The sequence below is a fragment of the Cnephaeus nilssonii genome (genome assembly GCF_951640355.1).
Source record: "Cnephaeus nilssonii genome assembly, chromosome: 23".
Lineage (NCBI taxonomy): Eukaryota > Metazoa > Chordata > Mammalia > Chiroptera > Vespertilionidae > Cnephaeus > Cnephaeus nilssonii.
The window spans coordinates 5,749,515-5,772,647 of NC_137094.1; the positions used below are offsets into that span (position 1 = coordinate 5,749,515).

The window sequence follows — 23,133 nt, forward strand, 5'->3', positions numbered from 1 at the left end:
GAATCAAAATACCAGGAGAGACAGCCCCTGCCGGGGGTGAGGGCGAGGACCGCAGCCTGGAGAGCAGCCAGCACCGTCAGAGCGACCAGCCCGCCCCTCCCCACTCACCCCGGCTCGAGTCCCCAGTGTCCAGGGACAGTCTGGCATCGGGGACTTTGTGTTCAGCCGACGACAGTGTGCGAATGACAGCTCGGGCTGTCAGGGAGCTCGTCACCTAGCGAGGAGCTCACATACCGATGAGCTGACAGCTCGGAGCTGTGGCTGCGCAGGATTCCTCAACCCGCTTCGGAGCGGCCAATGGGGGCGGGCAGGCCTGTGGGCTCATTACCCCCACCCGCCCCCCGCCCCCAACATGTGGCTCATCAGGTGGCTCGTTTGTGGAGACATCGAGGGTCAGGGGAGCGTGAGGAAGGAGCCGGGGCTGGGCCTGCAGGGTGAACAATTAGAGGCTCCGTGTCACCGCTCTGGTGGCAATGGCGCTGCGGTGGCTTTCACACACACGTGCACGGTGTTCACACGCATCCCCACGGAGCAGCCCGTTCACAAAGCCCATGGCCGTGACCGCGGTCACCCACAGGCCATCCGGGGACTCGGCATCAGGACTGGCCGTTGGGAATGACCATTGCTGTGAAACATGCCTTCCCCCCCCCCCCCCCCCCGCACCCCCCTGCAAAGGACATTTTCTGCAGGAAGAACAGACCTAACGCCAAGAAGAGCCTGGTTCACCGGAAACCAGATTCCAGCATCGCTCCAGAGCGAAGGCAGGAGAAGCACAGCAAAGGCCCAAGTCTAGGCTGGGACCCCACCCCGGCTGGTCAGGCTCCAGGCCCCGCTCTCCCCTGGAGGGGCCGCCTCCACCGGGAAGCCCAGAAAGGGGGCCGCATGTGTGTCCGGACCCAGCACCTCCTCTCTCCCCACCGCTGCTTTTATTTATTTTTTATTTCTTTAAAATATATGTTTATTGATTTCAGAGAGAAACGGAGAGGGAGAGAGAGATAGAGACATCAATGATGAGAGAATCATTGATCGGCTGCCTCCTGCACGCCCCCCATTGGGGACCAAGCCCGCAACCCGGGCACGCGCCCTTGACCGGGAATTGAACCTGGGACCCTTCAGTCTACGGGCCGACACTCTATCCACTGAGCCAAATGGGCCAGGCGGCTGATCAATACCCTTTCCATTCTAGCACGTGTCTCCCCGCAAACCCCGCACTCAGGGCCTGGGTCGGCCGAGAGTGTCCGACAGGCAGGCCCACTGCTGAAGGAGACCATGAGCACCTGTCAGTAACAGACCCACAGCCAGGCACGGAGCTAAGTCCGTGTGTGACCATCTAATTCTCGCAAAATCGCACGAGGTAAGCTTTGCATGCGTTGTACTGATGCAAAGAATAGAAGCTTCCAGAAGCTACGTAGCGTACGGATCAATAGCTCCTATGTGCCTAATACCAATCGGTTCTGCTGATTTTCGATGTGATCGAACAGCAGGTCTTCCCTGGGCCCCAGAGGAAGGCACGGAGGAAACCGGTCCTGAAGAGAAGGCAAGTCCGTCCTCCCGCCCGGAAAACCTGCGCGGGCATCTCTCACGGGTCTGCCTTGCTGTCCGTGTGTATCAGACACGGACTTCCCCCCTGCAGCCCCTGCACGGGAAGAGCTGGGGAGGGGAAGGGAAGAATGGGCGCATTCAAACCGAAGAATTAAAGAAGGTGATGCAAGCAAGTCCTTTCTACTGGAAACAAAAAGAAGGAAATAATGGGTGAGGCTCAGTGGTTGAGCATCAACCTATGAACCAGGAGGTCACGGTTCAATTCCTGGTCAGGGCACATGCCCGGGTTGTGGGCTCGATCCCCAGCGTGGGGTGTGCAGGAGGCGGCTGATCAATGATCCTCTCTCATCGTTGATGTTTCTCTCTCTCCCTCTCCCTTCCTCTCTGAAATCAATAAAAATGTATTAAAAAATAAAGGAAGGGAGGGAGGGAGGTACATTGTGTCAACGCAGCACTGGCTCTGCAGCAGAACTCTCCAGAACCTCGAGCACAGGCGACATGAGGGAGGAACAGCATTCGTGGCGAGGAGGATGGGGACAGATGTCAAACTGGGGCCTATCTGCACTGTCCTCTGAGCTGAGGATGGGAAGACCTCGGCTGGTGTGAGAACTTGCTTAGCTCCCAGCTTCTGGGTGCCAACCAGTGGCTATGAGGACGGACACAGAGAGCGAGCGAGAGCCCAGCAGGACAGGTGGGCACGCGAGGGCGGCAGGGCACGGGGCAAGCGTTTCACAGAACCTGAGGCCGGAATGGGAGCTCCGTCCACCCTGAGCGTCTACGACGACCTTGACCTTCCCCATCCGGCCTCACCCATGAGCTTCTGGGTGCCTCACCGAACTGGTTTGCACTCCCCGGAGACGGCGCCTCCCTCCCGTCCCTCTCCTGTCCTCTCACCTTGACTCCCGTTCTGTTCGTCGTTGCTCAGCAGTTTTACTGATGCCAATCGCTGCCTCTCAAAGGCTGCCTGCAGGAATCAGCGTAGCTGGCCCCTCGGCTCATTCACCGCCACAAAGCGCTCTCCGCCCTCCACGCCAGCCCTGCCCTTGGCAGCTCCCCGTGGCCTTCACAGGACACAGGAGAGTCCCGGGGGACGAGCCACTCCAGGGGACCCTTCGGAGGCTCAGACAGGCAGGCTGGGCCGGAGGAGGCAGAGCTGGACGGGTGGGGACGAGGGAAGGGAGGGGCTTGCTCGGTTGAAGTGAGCAGCAACTCGAAGGATTGCTTCTCATTGGCTTTCTTATCTTTCCAGGGAAAGCTGCCTCCTTTGCTCCAGCTCCCACGTGGTGTGCGAGCACCTCTGTCCCGGCAAGGCCAGGAGGCCTGCCCTCGGCACCTGCTTCAGCAAACAGAACTGCATCCAGGACGGTGTCTGGGACGTGAGAGAATTACTCCTCTTCAGTGTGACTTTGTTCTTGAGTCATTTCCCGCGGTCCCCGCATGCACTGCTTCACGTTTTCACTCCCCATCCCGCCCCCCTCTTCCAGATGCCCCAGTCCGGCAGAGCCCAAACAAGAAGCCAAAACAAACCAGCACGCGGTCGAAAGCGTTTCCCCCGCGATGCAACCACCTCGTGCGCAGACCCACGTGACGCTGCCAACGTGTGTCTTCTGTGTCAGATTCCCCCGGTAACAAAGGACAGATTTTAAAAGGCGTGGCCCTGGGAGTCTTGGGCCAGCAGGGATCTGGAAGCGTCTGGGGGTTCCGTTCGGTTTCGCGCTGGGCCCCTCAGGTGCTCGGGGTCACGGCCGGCCCCTGATGATGTCCAAGAGCCAATCAGTCAAGTGAGGAGCACTGGGGTCCGGTGCGTCAGACAAGATCTCAGGGGTTGCCGAGAGCGAGTGCTGATTCCCTATTCAGGAACCGCCTAGCGCGTTCCATTCCAGATTTGGCAGCGTGCGCCCCGCGCACAGCACCGGCTCTGTGCAGCTGGGCAGGGCTGCAGAGTCTTCAGAGGGGGCTTTCATAAGCTTCCAAGACTCAGAGGGAAGGATGGGGGCGGGGAGGAGGTGGGGGGGAGGGGCGAGGCCCTGCCTGGGGTGAGATGTGAAGGAGAGGTAAGGCCAAGGCCCCCCCGAGAAGCCCTTGGCCGTGCCCTCGTCAGAAAGCCCACTCCCACGCCTGAGCCCGTGTTCAGACGCAGGCATTCGCGTTAACACCACTGCACAGGCGCTCAAAGAAAAAGTTGCAACTGGTCATTAAAAACAAACAAACACCCACAATCTATGTTGATGTCCTTACCTAAATAATGTATGAGCTTTAAAGTAGCCTTTAAAAGACCGTTTTCCGGTCAAGAAAGCGTAAGTTCCTCTTTCCATACAAAACTAACCTCACTTCAAGCTTTGAAGGAAAGGCAAATCATACTCTTTCATTTATTTCTAATCTTTTCGATGCCGTTCCTTTCTCCTGTGACATACACTGAATTTGGCCTCTGAGTTACTTGGTGCGTGTTTGTCTTCCCCTGACTCCCGGGGGGGTTAAGTGCTCACATGAAGCCCTCGCACAGCAGAGTGGGAAACCCCGTGCCTGGCGTAGAGGGGCTTTCACATCGCAGTGCCTGCACCCAGGGGTGACCAGACACTAGATGCCACAATGGGGGAAGTGTCCCGTCTCAAGAGCTGACAGGGGAGAGAGACATAATCGACATTTAACATGAAAAAAAATGGTTTTCAAAAGGTCTCCTCTACGTCAGCAGAAAGAACCTCCCCTGAACGCCACAGGCTAACTTCATTTACGACCCCGTCCAAGGAGCACGTCTGAAGGCCGTCTCTGATTCTAAAATGAGGTCGAGTGTTTCAGCAATTCGGGGAAAAGTCAGATTACAGCAACGACTGTCGGTTCAAAACCTGGTTCGTTTACTTCCTGCTGCAGTCAGATCCTGGGGGGTGCCGGCAGATCCTACCTGGGAGTTCCCTGCAAGCCAGTCGAACGAGAAGGAAGCTCGTAAAATCTGGCCCCTCCTAACTTCTTTCGAGTACTTTCTACCACCTTTTCTTTTCATCTTTCTCAAAAAGAAATTCGCTGGAAAAGTTACAGCAGAAAGGAAAAAAGCCACGAGGACAGACCATCCAACGACAGGAGCACGTACAACCACTACTTACACCACTTCCCAGTCCATCATCGAGACATCCTGGCTACATCCATCGGCAAGAGCAGGCTCCCATCCGCCCTGTCCGCCAGCGCACAGCTCCTCTCCGGCGTCTCCCGGGTCTGGGCCATCTCAGGAGGAAGCAGGGAAGTGCCGAGGGGAAGGAGAAGAGGCTGGGAAATCCCGAAATCCATGGGGGTCTGGGAATACTCAGAGCAGAGCCCTCTGCAACATTCCTGCCACTCCAGCCTGCGGCTCAGCCAGGACCCTGGCCCCCCGGAGGCACCGGCCACCTGCCCCGTCCAGCTCAGCCCCAGCCCCAGCATCGCCTTTCCCTCCAAGAGCGGCGCATGGATGGAGGGGACGCGCGCCTGGATGCTGCCAGTCCGGTCGGGAGGCTGCTTGCCAGTTCCCTCTCCTGCCTGCTATCTCCGAGAGAGGGAGGGGAGAGCAGAGGCGGGCAGGAGGGAGGGGGAGAGCCAGGGAGAGGGAGGGAGAGGACAGCCCAGCGGAGACAGAAACACTCGCTAAAACTCCCATTAGCCACAGACGCTCAGGAATTCCCTGGGCACAGGAACGGCAGCTCACACTTCCAACATGCATGTTTCAGATCTTTCCTTTCCCATCCACACCCACTTCCAGGGCAGACAAAGCCGACGGCACCCCGGGGCCCGGATTCGTGTGCGTCCCTGTCAGTAAGCACGTGTAGACACGCATGCAGGCAAACGTCCCCACGAGACCAACATCTACACGCGTGTATTTCAGTGAAAACGTCTCGTCTCGCAGCTCACATGTCTTGAAACGACTCAGATGCTCTCGGCGGTGGAAGTGCAAGTCGGCGGGCAGCCCAGTGCCTCTGACCCCATCCTCGATCATGCCTTCCCCAGCTATGGGGGGTCCTGCTGCTTTTTCTTGCCTCAGGAAAGGCGCCCCCCAAAAGAAGAAGGCAGAGAGGGAAGGCAGGGGCTTTCGTGTGGCCGTCATCTCTCTCCGCATGCCACACGCCACTGTCTGTGGCACTGCAGCCCGGGACACTCACAGACAGAGCAAGGCGCAGATTATGCCCGAGGGACGGAGTGGCATGGAGCAGGGACACGGCACACACGGGGCTCTGCGGGGGGGCGGGGGGGGGCGGGGGCAGGCATAGAAGGAGGAAGAACTACCAGGCATGCTGGAAGGGGCAGCTATGAAGGTGGGCAGAACAAGATCATCTGGGACGCATTCCTGAATGTTCCCTCCTGCACTCCCTCTCTACACGTGTTTCTCCAACGATCGTCCCAGTCTTCCCCATCAGAAATACCTGGTAACACGGGGCTCGGACCCTCCCCCAAAGACCCTGCCGTTTCCCCAGCCCCACCGGTGCGTCGGATGCAAACTTCTGATGAAGTTCGTGAAGACCCATGTCGTCATCGGTGTTGAGGGAGCGGCTGGATGAATGAAAAATGGAAGGAACTGAGAAGAGACCCTCAGGGAACACCAGTGAGAACCCAGCATTTGTGGAGGGTGGAGGGACAGAATACAACTAACATGGGGGGCGGGGGATGAACAGGAGAGAGAATCGTAGGAACTAAATGAGAGTTAGAAGAAGGAATGACTTGCCACTTTCCAAACATGCCGCGTGTTCTCACAGCTAATAACTCTCAGAGCAACTCCCAGAATGCTCCTCTTCCCCAGACAAACCATCCCTGAAAACTCAGTCCGCAGTCTCACCCTCTCGGAAGCCATGCTAATTCTCACGGCGCAGGGACATGGACCAGGTGCAGGGGTGGCCCCAGGCGCGTTGGCCAGCATTTCTCACGGCAAGAACCTCTGCGCACTGATCAGCAGCAGCCAGTCTCTCTCTCCTCCGTTACATGGCGGTGAGCTGTTTCACATAAACTAGATGATCTCTCAGCCGGTGCTATACATTCTCGAATTCTGGACACAAAGTAGGCACTCAATAAACATGCACTGATTAAATAGCTAAATGTACCATAAGCGTATTTCTTAACCTGTGTGGTTGGTACATAGACATTTGCTCTATTAGTGGGCTTTAAACTGAGCATCTTTCAATGTTCCATATACTATTTTTGTGTGCATAATACACTTAAAAAACTTAAATAAGTTATAACTTCTGAGACTTGGTCTAGAAAGTTAGGACTTAGTGGATAATGAAGAGAAAAAAAATAGCAAAGAACTGACCTAGCGTTAACAGGACAAAAAGCGAAGGAAGCACGGGAGTGCGTGAGCCCGGGAGATGTGCAATATTGTGGGGGTGGTTTCTGATAAGCGGATGTGTTTGGGGCTCAGAGAGGTCTCACGTTTGCCATCAGTGGTGGCAAAGAGGTGTCCTGAACAGAGCTGGGCTGTGTGAATTAGGAGCAGAGCTTTACCACCTCTCCTGGAGGACCACCAAAATCAGCAGAAAACAAAATCTCCCGTTGATTTGGCTTAAGAAGTTTGGAGCAATTATAAATGAAAAGTTAGGAATCACTCATACTAATAATTGAATGAACGGATGGATGGATGGATGGATGGATGGATGGATGGAATGATGGATGATGGATGGATGGATGGATGGATGGATGGATGGATGGAGTGAATGATGGATGATGGATGGATGGATGGATGGATGGATGGAGTAGATAGATGGTTGGATGGAGTGAATGATGGATGGATGGATGGGTGGATGTATGTATGGATGGATGGGTGGATGTATGTATGGATGGATAGATGGAGTGAATGATGGATAGATGGATGGATGGATGGATGGATGGATGGATGGATGGACGGACGGAGTGGATGGAAGGTTGGACAGAGTAGATGGATGGTTGGATGGTTGGATGGGTTGAGTGGATGATGGATGGATGGACGGATGGATGAGTGGATGGATGGATGGAGGGATGGATGGAGGGGTGGATGGATGGATGGGTGGATGGATATAGGGGTGATGAGTTGGATGGTTGGATGGATGGAGTGGATGATGGATGGATGGATGGATGGATGGATGGATGGATGGATGGATGGATGGATGAGTGGATGAATGGATGGATGGATGGATGGATGGATGGATGGATGGATGGATGGGTGATGAGTTGGATGGGTGGATGGATGAGTGAATATATGAGTGAAGGATGGTTAGATGAGTGCTAGAGTAAGAGGGCCCAAGACAACTCTGGAGTTTATCACTATCTAAGGGGCATTTCAAATACTGTTTTTGTTTCAAAGTGTTTTATTTAGTATCAAGTCCCCCATGAATAACTGAGGAATCACAGCTCAGAAAAGGTAAATGACCTGCCCTAGGTCACACAGCTAATGACTTCCAGAATGAGCTCTAGAATCCAAATCCTTCCACACATAAACCGCTGCCTTAGCCACTGTACCAAAGTAAGCCCTCCCAGATGAAAATGCCATTAAAGGTGGTGAAACAGGGATGAAAATGAAAAACAGCCACGGGATTCCATCTTAAAACACAAAGGGGCAGCGATCTGAGGGGTGACCTCTTTGTCAAAACATTTGCTCAGCAAGCATCACACTCAGCATGAGGGTTGGGAATCCCTCAGGGGCAGTCTTGGGTGGCCTAGCAGACGTCTGGGAAACTGCCTCCAGCATCCTCCTCTCCACTGCCCTGTGCTCACCACAACTCCCAGCGGCCTCCGCAGTGGAGACAAGGAGACAGATGTGCCTTCTAGATCGTGCTTCCAGGGAGGTCCTGTTGTCCCAGCTGTGGACAGCCAGCCTCCAGCTGTCAGCTCTTTTAGGATTTGCCTCCGCTGCAAAAAGCCACTTCTCCCAAGAGCATGGCCTTCCCAGGGCGGCCCGCATCCAAAGGCGGATGGTGGTGGGGGTTCAAGGGCCCAGGAAAGCCATTAAGTCCAAGAAAGGCACCACAACGGGCCCTTTATGTTCCAGAGTGCCCCGGTGGGTTGGCCGAGGCTTTGTGGGGCCCCTGAGGCATTTTGGCATTGTCCTCTGTGCAACCCTGTGTCTTGACACCATTCCTATGGGTGTTAATAATAAACATTCTGCGTGGCCAACTCCACCTCAGTGGCCAACTCTACCTCAGTGTCCGTCTCCAGAGAAGCCAACCTGCAAGCCCCTGGGATAGAGCGTGGTGTCCTTGTGCTGGGCCCTTGAACCCCTCCCCCTCAGTCATTGCCACTTAACTACCTGCAATCCCCACACAGGTGCCTCTAGAGATGTCGTTGCCGCAAGACAACAAAAAGCGATCCCCCACTCTCGCCCCCCAAATGCTGGGCGACTGATTTTCCCTCCAGGTCTGAGTTCCCTCGTCTGGAGGAAATGAGAGGCCGTGAGCTCTGGGTGGCACAGGAAATGCGATCCCCCTTCAACCAGAGACGTTCTACCTTTATCCGTTCTCTCTGTTGAGGATTTCCTCGGAAATCAGGGCTTTACCGTGAGCCATATTTTTGGGAAACACTGGTTCAGATGATCCCACAGACCCCTCCCCTCGTCTGTAACGCTCGGTCCTCAGAGGACCCCAAAAAGTGGAACAACGGCATGTGCCCTCGGCCACACTACTGACTTGGAAAAAACCAATCAACTCGCGTATAAAGACAAGAGCGTGACATAGATTAAGTGACAGACTCCGTTTATTGCGCAAATTAAAAACTGCATAAATGATGAGGGAATTAAGAATTGTTTCCTGGAAGATTTGGGAACTTATTAGCTTATGAGGTTATGGGAAGAATTTAAGATGGCCAAGTAGAGGGAGGAGCTTTGGGCTAAATGAACGACATTCCTTGGCTGTGGTCTGCAGTTATGTCCGCCTTCCTAGCTCCAGGCACAGTGAGTGGCGTGTGACAAGGGCTGGCTTGGGGGACATAGAAATTAGACCCCACTGTGTCGGCAGGGAGCCCCAGAGAGACTATTTCCTTAGTTCCTTTATAAGGAAATACTATTCCAAGTGCTAATTAAAAAGAAAAGAAACCCAAGACGCTAAAGGTATAGTGATACATTTTACATAAACATGCATGTATTCGTATGCAAGGAAGAACCTTTAGCGGTGAGCAAATAGAATTTTTTTAAACTCTAAAAGGATCAGACCTAAGTTACCTACGAATTTCCCTAGGGAAAATACCAAACATTGGGAAATCCTTAGTCATTCAAAGACACCGAGACAAAACTAAGTCGTGTGTATTCCAAAAGTACAACGCAGAGATGGTTAACAAGCAACGTGAGGTGCCGCCAAGTCCACACATTTTACATGTATGTTTGGTAATTGTTTTCAAGATCTGGGCTGTTCAGAAAAGAAAGCGTGACCGAAGGAGGGGCAGTGTAGTATGTGATGCGAGTTGTACACAGGCCTTGTCTTCGGCCCTCTGCATCTTCAAGCCCTCAGTTGTCCCCAAACATGGACCCCAAGTCTGCTAATGAGAAGACTTCCCTCTGCCCTGTTTGGAGCTGTGAAGCGTGTGGAAGCCTGGGCATAGCTTTTTCCCTGTAAAACACTATGTTTTATTGGCTAATTTTGCAAAGGTAAGTCATTATGCAGTTTGTCTTTCAGTAGAAAGTTAGGGATGCGCCCATTTAAGGTATTTAAATCGTACACTTTCCTTTGTAGGTTCCTATTGCCTTTTGTAGCCCGGTTTCCTAGCCTCGTTCTGGGATGGGGACAGCCCTGACACAGTGCCAGTGTTAAAGGAGGGAGAAGAGAAGAGCAGAGAGCAGGAAGGAGGAGAGTGTGCAGAGAGGAAGGCGGAAAGGAGTTAAGAAGTTCTAGAATGAAGGGCTATGCCCAGAGGAGGGGGAGTGAGCATGGGTGGGACTCAGCTACTGGACAAAACTGGGCCCAGAGCCTCCTCTATCCCACAGCCAAACCCTACCCTCCTGGCCCTGCACCCCTCCCCATCCCCTCCACGCCACCCCCCCAGGCCCTGCCCCCTGGTCCTGTCCCCCCGCCCCCCACCTTGGTCCCTGGCCCTGCCCCCTCGCCCCCCCCTGCCCTGCTCCCCGGCCCTGCCCCCCTGACCCTGCCCACACCTGCTAAGTGGGCAGAGAAGATTGGATACCCTGAAAGCTTGGGAACTGGTACGTGTTCAGTGGCCCCGAGGGGGATAAGAAAATGACCCGGGGCAGGACCAGGCTCCTTCCCTCGGGGAGCCCCTGCACTGGGACATCACCCCACTTAGGAGACCCTTTGAAAAACGCCTCGTACCCCTGGGATGGGCCCACGAGGAGCCATGTGGCATCAGACCCTACAGTGTGGCTGGGGTGGCCTTGGGAACTCTGAGAGCCTTAGGGGAGAAGAGACTGATGCTCACCCCGTCCCAAGGCAAGACAGCCGCCCCGCGGCAAAGCCAAGACTAAAACCCCCACGTCCCAGCTCCACGTCCATTGGTCTGTTGGGGGGGGGGGGGGGGGGAGAGCATCGTCAGCATCGAGCTTTCTTCCAGGGACCACAATCTCGCTTCAGATGAGCGGGCCTGCGAGGCCCTTGATCTTCCGTCTGGGGACTTGAGAGAGGGTTTTCTCTCTTTAAAGAACTGAGGAATCCTCTCCATAGAACGCATTTGAGAACAGAGGTCTTTTGTGAGAAGAGTCAGGACATCAAACATTTCTTTTTCAAGGAAAGGTCAAATACCTCTAATATTTAGTTAGACCTGCGTGGGGGAAAGGAAGCACTTTTAAAGAATGTAAATGCCATTTTGGGGGAGAGCCAGTATCTTAACTTGACATGTGGTATCTACAGGGTGGCCGGCACTACCGAAAATCGTGGCATTTTATACAAATTAGGAGTTTAATTCACATCCTAGACAGCCAAGTGGACATGAAATCCACGTGTTAAGGAGGTATAAGCCTGAGGAAACCTGACACATGAAATTCTAGATGTAACTTTTAAAAGACAAATTAGGAAAAAGGATGTGTGGTTTAAAAATAGTTTGCTGTAAGGTGCTTTTCTAACCAATATCGATATGTTTTCTGGGAGACTCCCCCAATGGCAAGGAAGGACTTGGTACCGGCTGACGTCCTGGGTCCTTTAGTTCCGCTGACATTTCACTTCTCTTTCCTGACCTAGAGGCATTTCCTTCCAACCCAGATAATGTCCATAATCATAACTGATCCATCCTTCCTTCCATCCTTCCTTCCTCCCTTCCTCCCTCCTTCCCTCCCTCTCTTCCTTCCTTTCTGCTTCCTTCCACCAAATTTGCATGGAGTTCCAGGAATAAGACCAGCCCAGCTTTGATCCTCATCGAGCTTGCAGTCTAACGTAAACTAGTCATGGTTTTCCGGAATAATTGTTGCTTCTTCTCCTCACTCCACCTTGATCTTGAAAAGATGCAAGAAAATATGTGGGTTTTTAATTGATTTTTAAAGAGAGCGGAAGGGAGAGGGAGAGGGAGAAACGTCGATGTGAGAGCAACACCTTGATCACCTGCCTCCTGCACGCCCGCTCCCGGGGACGGAGCCTGCAGCCCAGGTGGGACCAGCAAGCTTTCGGTGCAAAGGATGACGCCCAACCAACCAAAGCCACACCGGCCAGGGCAGGAAGTAGGAATGTTTTATCTGGTTTTTCATGGAACTCGGAATCTCTAGTTGGTAGAAATCATAACATAAAGAGCTCTGGTATTAAGGAGTTATAAAACAATAGACAAAATGACTCTATCAGAAAGGAGCACCGTGGGATCTGGCGGGGCCCGGAGTCTGTGGTCTGAAGGGTCTGCTGCCCCAGGTGGTGTCTGTGCTGGCCAGATGCTCAGAGGACCCCCTGACGCCCAGCTGGTGTGAGTGCAGCCGGCAGCAGTTGCCAGCACACCAGAAAAGCACAGCGTGGGTGCGACGGAGACGGGCTGGTTCTGCAGACAGTGAGCAGCCAGATTTAGCAGAAGGCTCGACAGGCCTGCGCCTGCGTGTGGGTGAGGCGACAGGACGCTTGTGGACGGCTGTACGCCTCCAACGTTGTGGCTACTCTTAGCAAAACTGCAATTGCGTATACCTCACGTTACAGAGTTTAATTTTGACAGGAATTCTGAAGACCAGCCCAGGACAGCAATTAGCCTCCACTTAAAAAGTGCTCTGCAGAGAAAAAATAAATAAACAAACAACACCTCCGTGATCCCTTTGTCGGCCACGGCAGGACTATCAGCCCTTTTCAGATGTGAGAGACATTGGAAATTTGCTCCAAAAAGTCACAGAACAACAGGTAACAAAGAGCCCACGTATCAAACCGACTGTAAGAGGAATCAAACCGACTGTAAGAGGAAATCTCTCAGCGCAGCTGAGACCAACCCCCGTGACCACAGACCCCTGGGCAGTCCGGACCCCACCGCACCAGGCCCGTGCGCAGGGCTGTCCGTCTACCAGCTGGTTTAGCCTTGTCACAACGCTGCGAAGTGCGTTAACTGCCCTCAGTCTTCGGGGGGAGGCACTGAGGCACAGGGCAGCTTCAAGCTTCCCTGGAGGTGACTACTCAGTGGCAAAGCCGAGAGAGAGAGCGAGCCAGGCGGTCTGGTTTTAGGGTCCCCTCGGCCACACATGACATTCGACGACCTTGTGTAAGTGACTCGAGTTCTCTAAGGTCTTGCTTTATCTGCGAAATGGGGAGAAGGGTGCGGAGCCCAAGGATCGCCAGGATGCTGAGATAAAGCACCGAAGATGCTTTGTCTCTGGTTATTAGCAGTGCCCAGTCCCTACCCCCGCCCGCCTTTCTGTCTCTGTGACATCACGGAGTCCTGGTTCCATGTACACTGTCCTCTGGTTGCCAGGGAAAGGAGGCAGCCTTTGAGCTCCAGAGAGCAAGGAGCAGAGTTGGGGAGGGGAAGGAGCTTCACCTTGACCCTCCCCCTGACCTTCACGGAAGACACAAGTCAATGAATTCACCACATTCGTACGCAGCCTCTCGCCCTCCCTCCGGAGGCCTCTTCCCAGCTCTGCAGGGTTCCCCCTCGAATTCTGAGTGACCCCCGCGTTGGCCCGGGGCCAGCCTGGCCCTGGTGAAGGCCGAGGACTACGCACACACACCCCAACCCTACCCCCCGTCTTGGATGTTCTCCTGAGAGTTTGGGAGGAACTCGGAGTCGGTCTCTGACACGTTACTGGCGAGAGGAGACACAGCGCCTGCCAATTTGCTCCGGGCACTGAGCATGTTAACAGGTAGCCCGCCAGGTGTTATCACCGCAAACCCCGTTTTCAACCCGGTGTGCGGGCCAGACAGTGCGACAGGTTGTACTTCCCAGAGTCACACCTTTCTTCTAACTCGGAAAACCCGGAATGTGTCTGAAGAACTCAGTCCTCAAATGTGAGCTAAACTTACTGCAAATGAGTCTCCTTTAGGAACCAGGATGTGGGCCAAATGAGCAATACTATTTTTTTATATATATATATATTTTCATTGATTTCAGAGAGGAAGGGAGAGGGAGAGAGAGATAGACACATCACTGATGAGAGAGAGCATCATGGATAGGCTGCCTCCTGCACACCTCACACTGGGGATCGAGCCCACAACCCAGGCATGTGCCCTGACCGGGAATCGAACCGTGACCTCCTGGTTCATCGGTCGATGCTCAACCACTGAGCCACGCTGGCCAGGCATATTTCTTCAGATTAAACACTTTCTAAAGGGACAACCGTCACTCCCAGGACTCAGCCAGTCACACTCTCAGGGTGAGGTCGGTGCCCTGGCGGCATCGGCTCCGGAGGTAAGTCAGCAACTTCATCCTGAGCTCCCAGGTCTGGGAGGGATGCCTGGGAGCCTAAGGCACGAGTCTAAAAGCCCCCCATGTCCTTAGCGAGAGTCTACATTCCAGTGGATGACAGGCAGCTACCCAGCCCGAAACAGTATGTGCTGGAGAGTCGGGGAGCAGGGAGGAAAGCAATGCTCCCACCCGCAGAGGCTCCCCCAAATCGGAGGAGGGAGCATCCCCCTGAGGGAAGGGACCCCCGCACGCCTTCCACGCCACTCACCTGGCCCCGTTATCCTACCAGCCAGAAAACCACAGGCAGAACCCAACCGAGCAAGCTGCTTCCCCGTCCTCCGCCCCCGGGCCCAGGCCTGCAGGTAGGTCACCTGAAAGCCACGTGACGGAGAAGCTGTTTCCGGGAACCAGGTGATTTCCGGAGCCGTGCCCCGCCTGCCTGGCCCCTGCCCTGGCTTGTCAGTGGAGAACCAGAACACCTGTGAGTGCAAGCTTCTCAGTCGCTGAGATTTTACCCAGGGGTCCTCAAACTCTTTAAACGGGGGGCCAGTTCACTGTCCCTCAGACCGTTGGAGGGCCGGACAATAGTTTAAAAAAAACTATGAACAAATTCCTATGCACACTGCACATATCTTATTTTGAAGTAAAAAAAAACAAAACAGCAAAAACACCCGCATGTGGCCCGCGGGCCGTAGTTTGAGGACACCTGTATTTACTACATCAGCAGGTACCTGTTTGCTGCGGGTCAGCTGTGTGCCTCCAGCGACTTGGCTGGCCTGGCCCGAAGCAGTAAAATCAGACGCCAGCCTCCCCCTTCCTTCCCAGGGAGCATGGCGGGAAGTCGGTGTGCGGGAGGGGCTCTGACTTCCAAACTCACCGTGTAGCCTCAGCTGCATCCCTTCGTCTGTCTGGGCAGATTTATTTAACTTTGTCATACTCAGATGATGTTGAATTAACCTAGATTATGTGACGTGTTGTGACCCTCTCCAGGGGAGGCAGCCACCAGCACGCATGTGTGTGAGCGCGCACACACACACACACACACACACACACACACACCCCGTCATGTTGAGTTCTCTCTCACATTCTAATATGGGTCACCGCCGAGGCGCACACTGCGAACTGCCCCGAGTCGGGAGCTTCCACACGCCTTTCTCCCCGAGCAAAGGGAACCTGAGCCCTGGCTGGCCTCGCTGGAAAGATACCTGACGGAGATAAAAACAGGCACAAAAATGCAAAGTTCTCTTGGCAGTGGCCACTCTCATCTGGCAATCTGCTTCTCTTAAAGGGCACCTGCTCATTTCCTCGCCCTCCGCCCCTGCCCCCTCTCCCCCTACACACACTTCTTAAGCCACATTCACTACCTGATGCAGGGCAGGACAGTGGGAGCCAGTATAGCAGCTCAGGGAGGCAAGGGACAGGCAAGAGGGAGACTAGCCTTGTTCCTGCCCTCTCTGCCCTGGGCGCTCAGAGTCGGAACCCTGGAGGTCAGGACAAGAGGCAAAATGGGCAGGACAAGCCTCTCCCAGGGGCAGCGACTAAATTATTGAAAATTCCAGGCTAAAACGGAGTCAAATATTAATGACTCCATTACTGAGAGGAAGGAAACTTGACATTCCACACTATCTACTCTTCTACACTAATAAAAAAGAAACATGTAAATTGACCATACCTTCACGACGCCCACCAGCCAATCAGGAGTGAGCATGCAAATTAACCCAACAAAGATGGCGGGTTAATTTGCATATGCAGGCACCGAGCGGCCGGATCGCCCCAGCAGCTCCGGGCCTCTGGGCAGCATGGGAAGGCAGAAAGGCGGCTCCGGGCTGGAGCGAAGGCGGTGCCGGCAGCCAGGGGAAGGAAGGCCCATTCTTGCACAAATCTTCGTGCATCGGGCCTCTAGACTTTTCTATAGATATGTATATCTATATGTGTATCCATATGTATACCTATATCTCTCTATCTCTTATTCAAGAGACAATTTATTCACTTGGTGCTCTGGCCGGGAATGGAATCAAACCGGCAACCTTTGGGTGCATGGGATGACGCCCAATCCACTGAGCCACACCGGCCAGGGTTCCACACTAGCTTTTCGCGAAGCCCAGCATAGATGACTGAGTGCCATCAGATAGCACTTCACAGAAACCATCGCCTGGTGAGAAGACCGCCAAGTGCTGGACCCGCCCACCCCTCCCTCTTTCTGAGACGCGGCGGACACACAGTTTTCCGTCATGGCTCACAGCCTCTGCGTTCAGCCTGTTCTTCCTTAACTCAGCTGCCTCTCCAGTGAAGATTTTCCTGGCGGAGCAAATGATAATATTCCACTGGCTTCTAATTAAGCTCCGGGAGCCAACACTGATAACCTCCCATCAGGCCGATTCATCACTGGCTGCCCTCGAGGTCTCTGATCATGATAAAGCTTTCGGGCTGAACCGTTAGAACTTAACGTGTGGCCGACCGGGCTCTCATCCCGCCCACCTCCCTCTGCTCGCGGGAAGACTCCCACATGGGAAAGAGATACCCAGAGACGTGGAAGAAGATGGAAACTTGACAGATTATAAGTGATGTTTGAATGCTGAGAAATCACCTGGAAATTACACGTTCAGTTGCATTATTTTTTAGATGGATGAATATAACATGATGGGGGGGGGGGCGCGGTTTGGATTGATGAGTATAGAATAAGTGTGTTTCACCATAGCTTCATCTAAGCATTATTTTTTATTTAATAATTGGACATCTCACCTAAAACACTGGCTTTACTATAATGATCTCCATTCTTGTTACCCTGTCAGCAATTTACTTTAAAACACAGTCCTTGGGCATAGATAGTGGGTTATATGTGTGGACTAATAATGATTTACCCTCTGGGGATAGTTAGCTAACATCTCAAGTGCCTCAGTCAGGAATCCACACTGCAGGATGGTTCGTTAGTTAGTACTTGATAGGGCAGCTTTTCGTTATCATTTAATTTCAATATAGTACTTAATTTACACTGACATTTCTTTCTTTCCAAAGGTTTAGATATTTTCTTTTTTTTTTTTCTTTGTCATTAATCTCTAGCTTAACTGGGTCCAAAACACAGAGTCTGGATGGAGTCAGGCCTTTGACCTGCATTTTGAGCCAGCAAGCCCGTGGACGTGGGGGACTTGGGAAAGAACTGCGCTGCGCCATGTTGAGTTCCGTGGCCTGTGTCTGTCACTCCGGTGAGTGAATGAATGGTGGTGCTCAGATCTCTATGTCCCTGTTGGTTTATTTGTCTGCCTGCCATATCAATTCTTGAGAGCGGTGCTAAAGCCCCCACGATGACTATGCATTTGTTTATTTATCCTTTTAATCCTGTCCAATTTCTGCCTCTCCCATTTGGAGCTGTGCTACAGCTATACGCAAACGTACAATTGTTGCAACTCCCACCTGCCTGCGGGGTGTCCGTTAGCAGTGGCTGTCAGAGTGTGGGCTCAAAGGACAGCGATGTGGCTCTTCACCATCTATGTAACTTACGAAGTGATCACACCGATATGTCTAGCTCCCATCTGCCATGTGCACCCTAAGTTCTAGCTCCCATCCGCCACAGGCACCCTAAGTTCTAACTCCCATCTGCCATGGGCACCCTAAATTCTAGCTCCCATCTGACTAGGGCACCCTAAGTTCTAGTTCCCATCTGACACGGGCACCCTAAGTTCTAGCTCCCATCTGCCATGGCACCCTAAGTTCTAGCTCCCATCTGCCACGGCACCCTAAGTTCTAGCTCCCATCTGCCACGGCACCCTAAGTTCTAGTTCCCATCTTCCACGGGCACCCTAAGTTCTAGCTCCCATCTGACTAGGGCACCCTAAGTTCTAGCTCCCATCTGCCACAGGCACCCTAAGTTCTAGCTCCCATCTGACTCGGGCACCCTAAGTTCTAGCTCCCATCTGCCACAGGCACCCTAAGTTCTAGCTCCCATCTGCCACAGGCACCCTAAATTCTAGCTCCCATCTGCCACAGGCACCCTAAGTTCTAGCTCCCATCTGCCACAGGCACCCTAAGTTCTAGCTCCCATCCACCACAGGCACCCTAAGTTCTAGCTCCCATCTGACTCGGGCACCCTAAGTTCTAGTTCCCATCTTCCACGGGCACCCTAAGTTCTAGCTCCCATCTGACTAGGGCACCCTAAGTTCTAACTCTCATCTGACATGGGCACCCTAAGTTCTAGCTCCCATCTGACTCGGGCACCCTAAGTTCTAGCTCCCATCTGCCACAGGCACCCTAAGTTCTAGCTCCCATCTGCCACAGGCACCCTAAGTTCTAGCTCCCATCTGCCACAGGCACCCTAAGTTCTAGCTCCCATCTGCCACAGGCACCCTAAGTTCTAGCTCCCATCCACCACAGGCACCCTAAGTTCTAGCTCCCATCTGACTCGGGCACCCTAAGTTCTAGCTCCCATCCACCACAGGCACCCTAAGTTCTAGCTCCCATCTGACTCGGGCACCCTAAGTTCTAGCTCCCATCTGCCACAGGCACCCTAAGTTCTAGCTCCCATCTGACTCGGGCACCCTAAGTTCTAGCTCCCATCCACCACAGGCACCCTAAGTTCTAGCTCCCATCTGACTCGGGCACCCTAAGTTCTAGCTCCCATCTGCCACAGGCACCCTAAGTTCTAGTTCCCATCTGACTCGGGCACCCTAAGTTCTAGCTCCCATCTGCCACGGGCACCCTAAGTTCTAACTCCCATCTGACACGGGCACCCTGAGTTCTAGTTCCCATCTGACACGGGCACCCTAAGTTCTAACTCCCATCTGACACGGGCACCCTGAGTTCTAGTTCCCATCTGACACGGGCACCCTGAGCTCACTGCAGCATTACTCACAGTAGCCAGATGTGGAGCAACCTGAGCATCCAGCGAAAGACCAATGCAAGTGCCCCTGGCATCAAAGTCAACTGAAGACTTTAGTGGCCCCGGGGCCTTCTCTGCTCTGGTTATGCACCTTTGTTTTTCTTTTGAAACATCATGGGAACTCTTGTCAGCTCGGCTTTTTCTTGGCCCGATTTAGCCCCGTTTTCTTACTGTTCTCACTGCACACAACGAGGACCGGGGGTTACCGGAAGGTCTCCCTAAAGCTGACAGCAGAGCACTGTATTCTGGGAACCAGGACCCTCCCTCTCCCCATCGGAAGAAGGCTCACACAGCTTGTCGATATCGCCCGAAGCAAAGAGAATATCGGAATTGGACTCTGTTTTAGTGAAACACATCGAGGTCCTAGAAAGGCTGCCAAATGGCATTTCCTGGAACAGACTGGCAGGGCTCAGCCCTTGTCCTCAGGGGGCTCCATGGGACTGCTCCCCGCCTCCCTGGCCCCCCCAGATGCAGAGAGTGGAAGAGCATCGATTATAGCCTGCCCTCCTGTGAACGCAGACAACATGAGATCCTTGAACTTAAACTTGGCAGGAACTTAAGAGATTTCCTGGTCCATTATCTCCATTTTATTCTCAGAGAAACTGAGGTCAAAGAAGCTTAGGCCTGGCCAGTATGGCTCAGTGGTTGAGCATAATAAACCTATGAACCAGGAGGTCATGGTTCAATTCCCGGTCAGGGCACATGCCCAGGTTTGGGCTCAACCCCCCGTGGGGGGCGTGCAGGAGGCAGCCGGTCAATGATTCTCTCTCATTATTGATGTTTCTATCTCTTTCTCCCTATCCCTTCCTCTCTGAAATAAATTTTTAAAAAATTTTTTAAAGAAAAGAGAAGCTTAGTATCTTAGCCAAGTTTACACAGGTGGTAAGACCTGACCCAGAACTCAGTTTGCTGGATTTTCAATCCCTCGTGCTGTTTAGGGATCCCCGCTTTCTGTCCTCCGTAAGGAGCCACTGTCAGGCTTGGTGACACTGCTCCAGGCTGGCTTTGGCGACCTGACCCAAGTTAGGGCCCCACACGCTGCATCCGGCCCAGGACTTAGGTCATCTGTGCCCAGCCAGCTGCCTTGCACGTGAGCAGAATGCCCTAGCCCCGTGGTCGGCAAACTCATTAGTCAACAGAGCCAAATATCAACAGTACAATGATTGACATTTCTTTGGAGAGCCACATTTTTTAAACTTAAACTTCTTCTAACGCCACTTCTTCAAAATGGACTCGCCCAGGCCGTGGCATTTTGTGGAAGAGCCACACTCAAGGGGCCAAAGAGCCGCATGTGGCTCGCGAGCCGCGGTTTGCCGACCACAGCCCTAGACAAAGAAACTAGATGCTGTTATAACCGAGTAACAAGAAACAACAGCCGTCAGTAATGTGGACTGCTTGTAATTCTGAAATTGCAATATATAGTTATCTTCAGTCCAGGAGAGAAATGTGAAAATGCGGGTTACCCACCAGACAAAGCCACTGACGTGTTAGCTCTGACCTGAATGTTTACGCCCTTCCATCTCTGGTTGGAATTCATTTCATTCTTTGGGTAATTCTAGCAGAGAAGAAATACGCTGCCTCAAAAGAAAGAATAAACAGAATTAAATCTGTTCGGTGATTTCTCATGGGGCGAATGCCAATCTAAGCAACAAAACTAAAGAGGAATTCTTCATTACGGAAGAGACGGCCATGTGGCCGAATTTTCTGTAAAAAAAAAAATGAAAAAATACAAGGATCTGAGTGATTTGCCAATATTACAGATACTTCAAAACACCGTTTCCTTGCTCGCTTAGGTCTCCGGCTACAATGGGAGTGTATTTTACAAATTGAGAACGCACAAAGGACTTGGAATTCTTGAGAGAAAGACTCACAGACAACACGAGAGGTAACAGAAAACCACCCTCAGATATCCCCCAATGTTTTCATCCTACCCACCATTTCCCAAGGACTCAATATTGAGGAAGAAAAAAAAAATCCAGAAGTAGAATGAATGGAAAATGGGCACTGCTTTTGATGAGACGCTCATATCAAACTGCCTACTTTTTATTCTGTCGCCTGCTGACAGGCTGGAAGAACTAATGAGGACTGTGTGGTGAGATGTGTTCGACGGAAGCGGTGGCCTGGGGCCCACGCAGAAGTCCCCAGGGATGGAATACTCAGGCTGGGGATGGGAATGGCGACTCCAGTCCATCTTCCCTTTGTGCTGGGTCTACCCCTGCAGAGAACACACCTCCATCGCAGCCACGTTCCCGCCAAGTTCAATCCGAAGGCAGAGGCCGACCTCGGAGTGCCGCGAGCAGGAAAGCTGAAACTGATTCCTATCCCAGGGAGCGACACAATTCTCCATCGGCGGTTACAAGTAAGAGGTTTGAACACAGAAAGAACGAGGTTCACCCGCAGCGCAATCGCGTAGAGCCGTGGTCGGCAAACTGCGGCTCGCGAGCCACACGCGGCTCTTTGGCCCCTTGAGTGTGGCTCTTCCACAAAATACCACGGCCTGGGCGAGTCTATTTTGAAGAAGTGGCGTTAGAAGAAGTTGAAGTTTAAAAAATGTGGCTCTCCAAAGAAATCTCAGTCGTCGTACTGTTGATATTTGGCTCTGTTGACTAATGAGTTTGCCGACCACTGGCATGGAGGGACCGGTTCTGGGACATGTTAGTTATCCTCCCTGCCCTCCGTCTCTCCTTCTATAAAACCAGGTGATTCACAGACTCCCCATCAATATGATTTTGTAAAAATTAGGTAATACCGTTAGTATGAAGTTCTTAGCCCAGTGCCAGGGGTGTTGTAGGCATGCAGCGGATGTTAGCTGTTATTGGCACGGACAGAATAATGTGGATGTCGGCAGCCGTGTCTGAGAGAGAGCTCTGGTGTATGTTAAACTAAGCCATATCGCGTTAGACCTTCTGAGCAACCCTGGACGCTGCCCGCCCACCAGCCAGAGAGGACTCAGCAATGGGACACACATGTTTTCCTGCTTTAAAAAATGACAAGCATCGCGCACACTACCATCAAATCTTTCGAGAGGGATGCAGTCCTGTGTTTAAAATGCACTGAGTCTGGCCCGACTGGCGTGGCTCAGTGGTTGAGCACCGACCTATGAACCAGGAGGTTGCGGTTCGATTCCCAGGCAGCGCACGTGCCGGGGGTTGTGGGCTCGATCCCCAGTGGGGGGCGTGCAGGAGGCAGCCGATCCATGATTCTCTCTCATCATTGATGCTTCTGTGCCTCTCTCCCTCTCCCTTCCTCTCTGACATCAATAAAAATATATTCAAAACGCACTGAGTCTGGCTGCCTTGGGAAGCGAGCGGCTGAGCGGATACCTGCGGGCTGTCAAAAGTCATTTCAACCCCCGTGTGGCTGGACACCTCGTGGGTTTCCACCCCAGGACCTGATCGTCGACTGGATCATTTGAAAAGAAAGCGAGCCATCAGATTTCCTCCCAGGAGGTATAAATATCTTCCCTGCGTGTGCATCACGAGTCCAATCCATGTCTATTCGTAATTGAATGCAACTGCAATTTAGCAAAAGAGGCTCTCTCTCTCCCCTGCTCCTGAGGGCTGAATAGGATGCATTAGTCCTCCCTGGGCTGCGTTTCAATGAGTTCGTCCAAGAAGATGCCTGCAATGCCGAAGGGCTGCTTTATGATGGACATGCGTACGACGATCAACACACGGCCTTTCCCTGGACCCCGGTGAGGAGGTCGAGCTGCCCGAACGGGGCGGCCGGGACCAGCTGGCCCTGCCTCGCAGTGACGTGTCCCTAAAATCCACAAGGATTCTGGGGAGCGGGAGCCCGGGGAGTCCTCTGAGATGGAGGCGAGTGGTCCTTTGCAAATAAAAGAGCGCGCGGCTCGCTGGAGAGTCCTAGAGGAGCTTTCATCTTCCCGGGATCTTTGCATCTTCCAGCTGCACGCCCAGCCCAGGGCGCACAGCATCCCGGCTCCTGCCTCTGTTGTTAAGGGCTCCCTCACAAAATTAACCTCTTAGCGATCTGCC

General features: G+C 53.1%; 1 protein-coding gene across 4 annotated transcripts in view; it reads right to left on the bottom strand.

The window, feature by feature from the left end:
• KIF26B (kinesin family member 26B) overlaps positions 1 to 23,133 on the bottom strand; it is a 371,316-nt gene that overhangs the window by 129,288 nt on the left and 218,895 nt on the right. The gene's annotated exons all lie outside the window — the stretch shown is intronic.